Here is a 13676-nt window from a genome sequence, read left to right as displayed (position 1 = left end):
TACACGTGCATACACATAAACTGTTTATCTTTGAATGTAATTCTGCAGAAATTGCATGTGCATGTTTAAATTCCTGAGGATGCATTAGTGCATGCATGTCTGTAAGACAAGCTCCTGTGTGTTGCTTTCCAGTGGATGTCAGGAACATGCACGTACATGAGATGTACCATCATTATTTTCTCATGATGCCACGATGAAAAATGATGAACATTTAATGGCTGTTCAATAAATGAAATACCTAAATTCTTCAACTCCTCAGATCAAACATGGAACCAGCAATTATTTAGTCAGTGGACAAATTAATAAGACATATGATATGAAATTAATATTAGAATGTATTTTAACAGTCCGTCTGCTCTCACAATTGTTCCCCTGGCAGAAACACCCACTCACTCATGGCAAAAGCCGGCAGACGCACATACACATACATCAAAACTCAGTCACACACAGACTCTCTACCTCTCTCGCTCACTCACTCCCTATTTTTCTTCTCCCATATATTTTTGGATTGTGGTTTTTCTATTCGTGAAAACACAGACTGTTGTCACAGAGACGGACATGAGAGCTGACAAGGACAAGCTTTAGCAGAAAACCTCCATCTGATAAGCCTCATCGCCTGGCTGAGAGCAGGAAGAGGAGTGGCGGAAAGACAGACAGGCAGATAGACAGACAGACAGGTGAGAGAGAGAAAGAGAGAGGGAACAAACATACATTAACACACACACACAAATACATGCATATGTTATACTGTATATATATAATGAATATACATCTCAATGTTGTGTTAATGTTCATATTACTATTATTGTGTGCTGTCCAAATATTTGGACAAATTGTATTTTGATGCTTTGGCAATATTGTTTTTGAAACTTTCATGCCAATAAAGCCCTTTGAATTGAACTGAACTGAAAGGGGAGGGGAAAGGGGATGAAAGCGCGCTGACTGACAGTGTTTGAACTGTGGGGTCACCTGCACCCCAGGGAGCCGAGTTTCAAGTCCGCAGCTCGGTGATCAGAGCGAATTTAAGCTCAGACAGGAGGGAAGAGGCTGAGACAAAGGGAAAAGAGCAACCGAGATTGAGTCAAAAGCCGGCAATGGGGAGAAAGGAGAATCATGTTTTTTTCCTCACCTCCCTTTGTCCCCATGGAGAGACATGCATTAGCAGAATGGCGGAAAGACCTGAGGGGTCAAAGCTGGATTTTTCCCTACCAGCGCATGCACAACACTGCCATCGCAGGCAGGCAGCCTTGACAACACAACAGATTCAAGCCTTATCCACCAGATTAAAGGAAACAGGTTGTTTCTACTGTCGCAGCCACCAATTAACCATCAAAACATACAAAACTGTGTGATTTAACTTCATCCAAGGACTCTCTGATGTGCATGATGTCCGTTAGCTGGCCAGGGCGGCTTCGAGATAAATCAACATATTATTCTCTTTTTACTTCAAGCCACTAAAGCGTCAGTTAGCTCTCCATGTCTCCTCCAGTTCTGGAGATAAGCCGCCTGCCAAAAATAATGAGAGACCGCAGTTGATCAGTTGAAACGTTAGCATTGGATAAAGGTAAACTGCAACTCTGTGATTTGTCACATGGACCACAAAGCCAAACAAAATGGACAGGAGACCAATTTTATGCATCAAAGAAGGACATGCGCTACCTCAACAGGCGACCAACAATAAAATGGCTTCTTATTAGATTTACAGCTAAACTAATAATAAGAATTTGATTCAAATTATTCTGCTTCTCTGTCTCTGCTCAATGTCATACTGTCAGTGTCCTACTGAAGTCACCTTGGGCAAAGATAGGCAGCCTCCACACAGCTGTGATCTCTGCTGTCTCTCTCTTACCCATCAAGGCTGTACTCTAAAAACGTTTCCTCAGCAGAGGTGCTGGGTGGGCTGCCCATCTTGTCGCCTACAGCCGCCTCTCCCAGAGGTCAATCTGGGTCATCCAACACGGTCTGTCTGACCCCACCACGGGCGCCAATTGAACAGCTCTGATTCTTCACCACCAGCCCAGGCAGAGGAGACGTGAACTTGTGCGCCCTTGATCTTCTGTCAGGTGGTCTGAAACGACGCTTGTTAGATGTTAAAAGAGTCCCACGCGACGGGAAAAGAGAGTTGAACACCCGTGATGGTCCGCGCATCTGCAGCGGAGGAAGCGCAGCTGGACTCACACCGTCTGATCCCCAAAGCCGCTGCTACATGTCACCCTCATTGCACCGAGAATGGGGTGTCTGAGAATAATAATTAAATAAAAAATAAAAAAAACACTCATGCGCGCTACCCGCCTAAAATGCTGGCATCCACACCGCCCAATAACACGCACGTACTGTAACACCCATCCTTTGCCATCCACAGGCGGGTCCCCTCCGGGGTTTCAGATGATGAATGTTTGTGAGGCAGGTGACAGATTTGGCCATCATGCTTTATGACTGTGGAGTTTTAGAGCATCTGGCAATGAGAATGAATACAACTGGGCTTCAGACTGCAGCCAGTCCCCATTTATCAGAACCAAAATGTGAGCTGAGCTGAGTGAACAGGAGCGCCGCTGATAAAGCCACAGAGCATGTTGTATAGTGTGTGATGGAGTGCTTTACATCCCGCTGCGTGTTGAGACAATTATACTGTAATTACACTCATAGCGAGTGTGTGATGGACCAATAATCACCTAATCACACCGATCAAACCCACACAGCGCGCACTGACGCGCGCGGCGCACGCAAACAGCTGGAGGGAGATTTTCAGGAGCAGTTGAAATAGTCGGACACTGAATGCAAATAGACACAGACATTATCAGGTTGTCAGCCATTAAAACAGCACAGCTCATCCAGACTGTCAACACACACGCAGAAGTCTATTTACACACGCGCACAAGCACAAGCACGCTCCGCACATTTACACAGATTACAACAGGTGCAGTCGCCTGCGCGGCTCTGCGGCCATGCATCACGGTAATCACCTTTATCACCTTTAACACACCAACCCGGAGGTGACACACTAATTAACCGTCGGGGTATAGCCTACCTGCCTGTGAAACGACCGTGTCCCCCGGTGTGAGATTCACCCCGCTCGGTTACAACACCGTTGGCGGAGATGCTGAGGGTGTTTTGAATTGCCAAGATGTGTTTAGTCTGTTTGCATCCGTCCAGTGCTCTTGAGGAGTCCGTCCGACAGCCAAAGATGGACTCATTCAGTCTGTGTGAGGGACCTGCCTCGGGGATTCACCAGTGTGTCATGTGCTGCACACTTTTTAGATAGTTATTTTGAAAAATATCAACTGGTTAGGTGAGGAGGAGGATGGTGGTGCTGGTGCTGGTGCTGGGAGATTTTGTCCGTTTTAGCTGAAGCCCAGACCCACATGAATGGCCTCCCATCCGTTTTCTACATCTCACTTCTCATCGCCATATCTTGAAAATTTGGGATGAAGCAGTTGGTAGGTAGAGTGCCAAATCTTCGTCCTATCAGCTCGCCCAGACGGACGCCACCCAGCCGCCCACGGGTCTGGGTCTAGGAACCGGTGCTGCTGCTGCTGCCGCCGGTCGCCTCTTATAAGATGATAAATCACGATTTAAATTCAATCTACTCTGTCGAATCAACACGGCGGAGGGGAGAGGACGGTGCCTTTGAGCGCAGATCGGTCAAAGAAGCGGAGGGATGGGAAGGGATCTCCCGACGCTCCCGGAGCATTTATCTCGGCTACTCCTGGTGACAGAGTTAACCCATTTATCGGTCCAGTCCGGTAAGGGAGGGGCCACATGGGGGGCCACGGTAGCAGAGGTGCGACTGTGTGTAGGTGAGCGGGAAATATGCGACGCTGTGGCGCTCAATGGGAGCTGCACACCTCTCAGGCGTGTGTGAGAGAGAAAGAGCGAGTCAGAGAGAGAGAGAGAGAGGCAGAGAGAGAGAGAGAGAGAGAGAGAGAGAGAATCAGAGAGAGAGAGAGAGTCAGAGAGAGAGAGAGAGAGAGAGTCAGAGAGAGAGAGAGAGGCAGAGAGAGAGAGAGAGAGAGAGTCAGAGAGAGAGAGAGAGGCAGAGAGAGAGAGAGAGAGAGAGAGTCAGAGAGAGAGAGAGAGAGAGAGAGGCAGAGAGAGAGAGTCAGAGAGAGAGAGAGAGAGTCAGAGAGAGAGAGAGAGGCAGAGAGAGAGAGAGAGAGGCAGAGAGAGAGAGAGAGAGAGAGAGAGAGAGGCAGAGAGAGAGAGTCAGAGAGAGAGAGAGAGGCAGAGAGAGAGAGAGAGAGAGAGAGTCAGAGAGAGAGAGAGAGGCAGAGAGAGAGAGAGAGAGAGAGAGAGAGAGGCAGAGAGAGAGAGTCAGAGAGAGAGAGAGAGTCAGAGAGAGAGTCAGAGAGAGAGAGTCAGAGAGAGAGAGAGAGAGAGTCAGAGGGAGAGAGTCAGAGAGAGAGAGTCAGAGAGAGAGAGTCAGAGAGAGAGAGAGTCAGAGAGAGAGAGTCAGAGAGAGAGAGAGAGAGAGAGTCAGAGGGAGAGAGAGAGAGAGTCAGAGAAAGACAGAGAGAGGCACAGAGAGAGAGAGAGAGAGTGGTGTGAGGTGCAGCAATTAAGGTTTCAATGGATCAGTGAAGCTACAACATGTCTCCTGGGGAAGTGTGTGTGTGTGTGTGTGTGTGTGTGTTTTCATTTAGCCATTCCTCACAGCTTTAAGAGTCATTGATGACCAATTATGGTGCTTAGGAAATGACATCAGCTGCAGTACTTAAACGATGCAGTGTGTCTAATCCCCCCTCCTCATCCCTCCCCACCACCTCAACCTTCTTCTTCTTCGTGGGCTAGATGTCAAGATCCGAGGCACCTTCCTCCACCCCAACCTCCTTTATTTTTTTGCCACTGTCGTTAGACGTCCTCTCCCCTGCTGTTATCTCCAGATCAGACTGTGTGTTTTTCGCTTTCTGCCTCTGATTACAATACATTGCCACCATCCCATTTACACCCCTAATACTGATTATATAATCGCCTATCTGACGCCTATGTTTCCCCCCACCAGCAGCTCAATTGCGGTCTTAGCCTTGAGGTTGAAAACTGTGTCTCCCGCGCTGCTGCACTGTTATAATTAAAAGCACAGCAACTTGTTTAACCACCCAATCTATCCCCCCACTCGCTGATTGCAATGGGTTAATACATTAAGCGTGCGCCTGGGGGGTTTAACAGTGAGACGGGCTACTAGACTGCTGTTTGTCACTGGGGGTTGAGGCATCAGTGAAAAGTAAATATAACACAGGTGAGTCATGAATGTTTCACCCTGGTGCTCTCACAGCACTGCGGGCATATCTAATGAGCCTAACAAAGGGTTTGAGCAGAGTTTTTCTAGATTCACGGGAAAACTAGGCCAATCTGAGACACAAAGTCACTGAATTCACCCTTTAATTGTCACGGAAAGGTTAAAGAGCGGGAACTTCTCTGAACACGAGCCTGTCTGTGGTGCTGATTTTGTGGCGCTGTCCATGGTGCTGAAGGGCTTTCTTCAACAGAGGCAGGACAAATGAAGGTGGAGTGATCATCATCGGCTCATGTCAGCATTTACAAACAACCTAACCTGCGTGACTGCGATTTATTAGATTTGAGTTTGTTCAAAGGCACAAGGATTGTCTTGAGAGGGAGTTAGAGGCCATTTCCTTTTCATACACTTCCCCTAATTCTATAATAAATCCATACATATAAATAACATTTAAAGACCACTTTCTAAATAGCCCAAATCTCCATTTGTGTACTGAACATGCTGGGTGACAGGAAAGGAAAAACCAACACAACGCGTTTGTTTTTTTTCTTCCTTCAGTTTACTTGACAGTAGAAGATGGAGGATATTAAATCACACACAACTACAAAAAAAAGTCTAAGGCTTATTTCCATTATGGTCCTTGATGTAAAGATATAGATGCAGGTTGTGACATCACGCTACCAACAAAACAACACAATAAACATGTCACTGTGATTAAAAATGTTCAACATGTGAGGTCCAGCTCATTGAGGGATGTTGTAAAAAGTCCTCTTTATTCCATTAATGTTTATACTTATTGTCAGAATGAACAAATATCTAATAGAATCAGATTAATTGTGTAATATGATTTATTTTAGCAGAATGTGACAGTTGTCTTAATCCCATTTGCGTTGTTTGTATTTGTTGTTGTCACAATATTTTAATGTTTTAATTGGCCAGGTCTCAAAAATGCCAGGAATTCTCTGGTTCCAGCTTCTCAAATGTGAGAAAATTGCATCTTTTTTTGTCTTAAATTGTAGTAAATTGAATATGTTGGGTTGTTGGACTGTTGGTTGGACAAAACAAGACGTTTGACGACATCACCTTGTGCTCTAGGATACAGTGATGGACATCTTTCACTGTTTTCTGATGTTTTATAGACCTAATGATTTGGCAAGAAGATAATCAGCAGAAAGAAATAATCCAACTTGAAGAGGACCATAATACTATGGTGATGGAAACGGCTCTCTCATAGGTGCTCAGTTGGGTTGAGATCTGGTGACTGTGAAGGCCACAGCTTATGATTCACATCATTTTTGTACTCATCAAACCATTCAGTCACTCACGTACCATTTTCCCTTTAATTTTCCACCCATCAGTACGAGATCCTCCGGGTCCATCTGCTGTCCTAAATGGACGCAGCTGTGCGGCGGGTATCTGGCCAGGTGATAATCTAAATCTCATGGTGAGTTGAGCACAATTTTCTCAGGTGTTGAGAAATCCAATTTATTGCTTTTTATTTTTAGGTGGGGGGATGGGTTTGGTCACACACTGTTCATTATGCTACAAACATGGGACATTTGCAATTCATTCACAAGAAAAAAAAAACACTTGCATAAAAACAAAATGTCAGCAGCTCTTCTTTGTGTTTCCTTCAGTACAAACCTCTCCACTGAGTCAAAGAACTTGACTTATTTTCAGCACCCTGATTCACTGTGTTGCACTTCCCTGCTGACTGACTGACTGATACACTTCACCCTGAGTATAACATGGATTGTACACTCACAGCTGGATCCTAAACCTCAGCCTTCACAGATATTAAGAGAGACGTCGTGAGAGGAAATAGAGCCACGGGGACACACTAACATGGACTCTGACCTCACAACAAATCAATACAGCGAGTCATGTCGGCAATCAAAAGATCGGCTGCCCTATTTTTCCCATGTAGTGTTTGCTCTGTCAGGCCATTTATTGCTCACTAGTAGAGATATGATTTTCTCCTGCCTCCTGAGCTTTAATCACTACATAAATGGGACCGTGACTAAAACATAGCCTGAAGTGACAGACTTACAACACTTTTAAATGAGGTTGTTGACAGTGGAGAGTGCCAAGAAATGGGGAGCGACATGCGATTAAAGGTCTTAAAAAGACTGAATTTGAACCTTGGAGCAGTTATGATAGTCCAATGGCCACCACGACACCCCAAGAGTTAAATCAAGTCAAATTTATTCAATAAATAAGTAAAATAACAGTATTAAATGGTACACATTAATAAAAGAAAGTGTGGAATGGGCCCGAATTAATTTATAGACTGAAAGAGTCTCTGTTGAGGTCACACTATCACAGTTTTCTGAACAAAAATACATTAGCATTTCAAAGTTCATGTTTAGATATGGAAATTTATTTCCTCCACGACAGTGAAAGGTGATGATAATGTGCTGTTTAATAGCCTCTTTCAGAGAGGGGTATTTATCAAAATGAAAGGATTATCTTGAAGAGCGCCAAAGTTCGTGATTTCAGTTGAGTCTTGGGATGATAAAACTCAGATTGGAGATAATGGGAAATGAGTTGTAACTTTCTGTCTTTATACTGCAGCTTAAAGCCGAAGAAGACACGGTCCTCTACTGTACGTACGTCTGTGGTGCTTCAAATACATCTTACATAAACTCTGTCTACTTTGTAAAGTGGCAACTGGCAGAGGAGAGGTGCCTTGATGTTGTTTGCTGCTCCCTCATGAAGTGCAAACCTGGCAGCCACGGGAACATGAGAAAGCAGATTAGGGTTTCAGATCACAACCCTGCTGTATAATACATTCAACATCTCTCCAAATCCAACCTCATCTTCATTAGCATTTAAATATTGTCATCATCCATTCCACTCCACATCCCTGCCATGCTTATTCCAAGTCCTGCAGCGGCGATGACCTTCCATGGGGAAAAAAAACAGGATCCTGTCAGCCAGGGTTTTGCGCCGTAGGCATAACAGAAAATTACATTTAAAATCCCTAAGCAGGTTAATTCACATTCACCTATGTAGCCAGGATTGTGAACAGGACAACATACTGAGACAATCAGCAGATAAGTGTGATATAGTCCGCTTGTGTGTCTGTGTACATGAAAAAGTGAATAATTGGTGAATGAACAAGAGACAAAGTGTGCAGAGATGAAGAGAAATCTGTGAATGCTGGAACTGGACCAGCCATAAATATAATATAATTCAATTCAAACACTACAGCTCAAAGGTCATCCAGCCAAACAATAAGCTTGGCCATCCTGTTTATAAAACACTGTTCCTCACACACAAACTCACTCTCACACACACACACACACACACACACACACACACACACACACACACAGAAATGAATAAGTGTCCTGTAACATATACAATACCCTCATGAGCTGGGGGTAAAACTTAAAGTACCCCCCCAGGAAGGTTACGTCTGCAACACCACATGAATAATGCAGCACTGGCTGGATTTAACATCCAGACCTATAGATGTGCAGACATGCATCTGCATGTGAGAGAGAGTGAGAAAGAGAGATGGAAAGTGACCAGCTGCTTGCAGATGTGATATAGAAACATTAAATAAGATAATGAACATTATGAGACATTTTGCTCCATACAGTAAAAGTGGGACTGACAGTGTTTAGATTTAGGAAAAGTTGGGCTGAGTAGAAAATTAAAATGTACTTTCTTGCATCGTTTTGCCCGGGGCACTGAGGCCAAGGTCAGAGGCATCCTGTCCATGTGTAAAGGCACTTCATATTCCACAAATACACATAAATGTGTTGTAACTGCGCACGTTACCTTAAGAATCATGAGTTGGTGTGAAAAATTAGACTCTTTTGGTACACCAAAGCCAGAGCAAGACAGTCAAAAAGCTGCAAATGTTTTACATGTTTAACAGATATTTCAGTGAATAATATTTGTACTTTGCAAAACTGAATACATTCCTTAAAACTATTAATGTTGCATGTTTTATCTGTGCTTTTAGGTCTCAGACATGATAGTCTGAAAGTATCTAAATGTGATTACAATATGCTACTGAGGAGGATTATAATACAACTTCAAGTACCTACTTTATAAGACTTTATACATGCAGTTTTTAAAAGAAGTAACCTGTCCAAACCTTATTCAGTCAGTCAGTCAGTGACTCCCCATATTATATACAAATAAAATAACGTAAACTCTGTGTAGTAAATTGAGATATTTTGGCAGAACCATCACACCGCCATCCACCATTTTCCCCAACTTTCTTCCAGCTGTAAGTAGCTCCTCCATTTCCTTTCCATAATGAATTATGGGGAAATGGTCTCCATCAACGACACACTCAAAAATGGAACAATTTTAGATTGCATGGTCGCATTAGTAAGTGTATTTGATCTCATTTTCTTCCCACTAGGAATGTGCTGTATTTGCATATTGAAAACAGTGTCTGAGTTAGTACATAGTCTGCAACCAGGACACAGCGAGTGCCGTTGAGAAAGTCAATGAAGCTTTACCTGCTCACTGTTTGTAAGCTATCAGCTAAATAACCAAAGTAAAGTGTGTTTGACAGCCTGTAATGACATTAGCCACGGTAACTTTAACATAGTTTGTCGCCACTGCTGTCCACAGACCATAAAATTATGAATTACTGCCAACTCCGAGGTAGCGACTGGCAAAGTGAGAGGCTGGTAGAACTACAACCGAGTTAGCTGTACACTGCGACCACCCTGATGACCTGCATGTACCTGCCAGAGATGATGGATGCATATTCAAAATGTAACACAGCTTCCTTTTGGAGATTACTGGGTGACTCATCATCTCCCTTAAATAGATGGAAACACTCAGGAATACACATAAACACCACACACACATATAAACATGTATTCCAGTATATCATCCTACTACTTGTCAGTCAGCGTTGTTCATTGTGGACACAACTGATCCACAGATCCATTCTTGATGTTCTTTGCAGATTTCATTTCCTCATTTAATTATCTAGTAATGTTTTGGAAAATGAAAAGCTCAGATTATCCCAGAGTTTCCCCTACCATTCAGTGGGAGCTGCTAAACCCTGAAACAATTAAATGTTAATGGGCTTCAGGGGAAGTTTTAGTGCAATGTGACGGTCTAAATGCTATTTTAGAGGCTTTTTCCACCTGTGAAATTTTAAAAAATTGGAGGCGATGATAGAGATCTTGTCAATTTTGGCATAAAATGCTCAAATGTAATGCACAAAATATCAGCAATAGGTGCCTTCGATGCAAAAATATCAGAATCAGCCTTCAAAAATCCCATATCAGCTGAACCAGCATACATCCACACATATGCACACGCCCACACACACACAGCATGAATAAATCTCACACCTTGGTAGGTTTAAGCTGTTCTAGTCTGTTTTCTCTTCTGAGCCAGGCAGCTGCCAGTCCATCATCCCTCCAGATTCAGCAGCAGCAGTTTTCTTCTTATCCTGTCTGGTTCCAAGTGGTTTGAGTTTGAATCAGCCTGAATTTATATCCAAAAAGGTACACACACAGTATGTGGATGGAGTCAACAAAGTAATAAAAACATTTCACTGGACATATTTTGTGTGAGTGTCTGTGGCTCTCTATGTATCTTTGTGCATAACTGTATGAAAAGTGGCAGTAAAGGCGCACACCCGAACCTGATTTCATTTAGAGCCGTGGAAATGTAAATACAAACTACAGAAAGAGACAAGCAAAAAAAAAGAAAAGTGGAAAAAGTAACTGAATCAATGACATTATATAAAACTGAGAGTTCAGTACTGCAGCCTGTCTCTGTCTGAGCGGCATTATGAGCATGTGTACAAGAGGGGTTCCTTTAAAAAGCACACACACTCACACACAAAAACACACAATAAAACCCCATCATCCACCTACACACACACACACACACACACACACACACACACACACACACACACACGCTGGTTACAGACCCAAATGAGGTTTAATTAAAACACAATTACATTACTTTTAATTCATGATATGTAAATGTGGCTGGCATCACTGCTGCTCTCTGAGAAAGTCTGAGGGATGAAATTAACAGGATTACGAGTTCATTTGAGCTCAAAACTTTCAAAGTAAACAAACAATTCTGAAAACAAGTGAGTTGATTCTGACACACACCAAAAACAACAACACTGACCACCAGAACAGAAATAAAAGCATCAACTGCTTCTCAGAACCACAAAAAAAAATCATAAAGTTCTACAGTGAAATCCTATATGTTCCCGTCTTCTTATTGGTTACCTAAAGGCATTTTTATTCATTACTTTGAAAAGCAAATGCAACTCAACAATGCTGCACAAAAACACTTCACTCTATTAATGTACAGTAAAGTAAATGTGCAGGAAAATATCATGAATCATATCAAGAATGAGAATAAGCATTTACTAAAAATAACATATACTATATCAGGATCAGAAATCAGAATCAGAAATACTTTATTGATCCCCGGGGGGAAATTACACATCACATATCTGTGATATATAGACCGGTATGTTGAGTAAAATCAGATATTTGTTGCTACACAACAAATAATAATCTTAATAATAATCTTAAAATTTTTACCTTTTTTTTTTTACAGTAATATTCTGATATGACTGGACCTACAGTTTAAACAAAATGTATACATCTTATTTCAGCAGATACATATCACAGATACAGCACAGGCATGATTTTACTTTATCTCAGACTTTCGGGTCTGTCCTCTGTAGCTTGGAGTAGGTCCTTTGGGTTGAATTTAAATGGGCAATACACTTTTGTCTTCATAGCCAGCGTCTATAGCAGCATGTCAAAACAGTCTGGAGATTATTGAAAGTGAAGACCATTCCCTGCAGCTAATAATTCCCTTGTCAATAATGCATGAAGTCATATAAATCACAAGCACCTCCTTTATACGTCTGTTTATCTGGCCCCCGCAAGGTCGTTCCTCCTCTTCCTCTCCTTCCTCTTCTCATCTATTTCTCGCAGCCCTTATTTCTTCCCCACTATGGCAATCCGAACATTACCCCTCATCATCCTCTCAATCCTGCTCTTCCTATTGTCTCCCAACTCTTACTCAGCCGTGTAAATAAGTGATGACCATCTTGGCATTATTGTAAGTTAGTTTGTTTTCTCTGAGACAAACTCAGGCTGCAAAAATCAAACATTCCTGCTTCGCCGAAGGGCACATCTGTGCATGTGTGCACACTGCAGACCTGTAAATGCACGCACATGCACGTGATCGTACGCACACACACACACAAACAAACAGGCACATACACACACACATATATGCGACAGTGCAGCAACGCCCCTGAATCCCTGCTGAGCCATCACAAGTCACGGCTCTCTAAATTAAATAACATCAAATTAGATTAAAGTAAATGAAACATCACCGAGGAGCAGGGGGACGAGAGGATGGAAGGGTTGTGCGGGGATAGTGAGCGGAAGGAGAGCGGGGAGGGGTGGGAAAGAAAGGCAGCAAAAGAGTTTATGTAGATTTGAGGTGAAAGAGAGGTGGTGGAGAGAAAGGGGTGAGGGAGAAGAGAGAAAAGGGGAAGGTGAAGTTAAGGAGAAAGAGTGAATGCTGGAGGGGCAAAGAGAGGGGACGAGCAGAGAGACGATACAGTAAACAAACACTTGATGAGGAGCCAGGGGGGCAGTGTGTGTGTGTGTGTGTGTGTGTGTGTGTGTGTGTGTGTGTGTGTGTCCCCAAATCTGTATAACATAACATCTCCTTTCATAAACCTAATCTGAAAGGCAAATAATGTGATGGAAATGTACGTCGTTTCATGTGTGGCCAGCTCGTCAGACTCAAGCGACAGGAATATTCAACTCAGCTGCCATGGGAATTGCCATGGCAACATATTAGCTTTCTGAGTCATATGTTCATCGGACCAAACTCAGAGCTGAAACCGACGCTTATTTCCATGACAACATTATCAAACGTTTCAAATGTACCAGTCTGACGAGTGTTTAAAGAATGCGGCGTAACAACAAAAGGCTGTTTTGTTCCATTCAGGTTCTGGTGAAGGGCCATAACAGCACTGTGGAGTGTCGCTATTGCTGAGCAGAGAATATTTTGCAACTACAATAGCACGCTACACTTTCTTTTTTTGTGAGTAATGCTCTACCTCTCTGGCAGTGAAGTGCCCTATAAAGTCCCCGCTGCAGCAGGTGAATAGAAGCACAGTGTTTCCTCAGGTATTAATATCACCCCTGGGAAGGAGCACTAAACTGGAGACGGAGGCAGACGACCGTGGAGGGGATCTTCATTCGGTGGTGGGCAGTAAATCAACTCCTGCTAGAGGCACAAGGAGGCTGAAACCAGGGAGAGTGATGGAGCTCCACCTGCCCCACCTACCCCGCACCCCATCGGCTGTAACCTGTTCCACTCACCCCAATCCGTCGACCTTTCTTCCCCCTCAATTTACCCCTTTTCCCTCCATTTTCCAACCTCCCAGCCTTCCCAG

Source organism: Enoplosus armatus, chromosome 13 (assembly GCF_043641665.1).
Source record: "Enoplosus armatus isolate fEnoArm2 chromosome 13, fEnoArm2.hap1, whole genome shotgun sequence".
Classification (NCBI taxonomy): domain Eukaryota; kingdom Metazoa; phylum Chordata; class Actinopteri; order Centrarchiformes; family Enoplosidae; genus Enoplosus; species Enoplosus armatus.
Note: the sequence above shows the minus strand (reverse complement) of the source record.